The following is a 769-nucleotide window of genomic DNA, read 5'->3' as shown; positions in this document are numbered from 1 at the left end:
CCCTATCAGAACAGGTAGCCTTCAACAACCTGTCTCAACAACACAGGTACAAAAAAAAAAAGAAAAAAAAAAAAAAGAAGAAAAAGTTTCACTCTCCTTCTTCATTAATCAACAGGCAGATTCTTTAAAACCATTATTATCACTATCATCAATTATTCTCGTCGCTTCCATGCATTCTGTGGTGTTCAGGTGTTGTTGATTTTTTTTTTTTTTTTTTTTAATCTGTTGATGGAATATTGTGGGAGCATGAAGAAATGCATTGATTTTAATTAATATATCTAAGTCTTTTGGTTTTATTTTAACTAATATAATTATGGACCTATTCTTAAGTTCCTTTTACCACTCAGCAAGGTGATCTTTAGCATGTGTTGTTAAAAGAGCCTGTTGCTTTGAAGAAATGCACTGACTTAATTATATATTCGTTTATTCTTTTCCGTATATAATATTAGTTCTTGATTTTTTTTCCCCTTTTGTCATTCTGCAATTTCTTCTTTCAGCACGTACCAAGTTTTGTTGCCACACACGGTTTTCTCCCTTGACTTTTTTTCCTTCCCTTGCATAATTTCTTCAGATGGAATCAAAAGTATTTTCAGGTAACAGTATTTGTTTGCATCCTTTAGGTTTTTTTGTGTGACCGAGCTGAGGTCATGCATGAAATGAACATCATCAACATCACTGTTACTGTGAAATTAGCTGCATTCTCAATTAGATAGAGCATTATTTTGGTCAACCATGAATAAAGCTGCATTCTCAGAACGAGTCAAGAACT

This window comes from Babylonia areolata, chromosome 27 (assembly GCF_041734735.1).
Source record: "Babylonia areolata isolate BAREFJ2019XMU chromosome 27, ASM4173473v1, whole genome shotgun sequence".
NCBI lineage: Eukaryota > Metazoa > Mollusca > Gastropoda > Neogastropoda > Buccinidae > Babylonia > Babylonia areolata.
The sequence above is the reverse complement of the archived record's forward strand: the minus strand, read 5'-3'. Positions refer to the sequence as shown.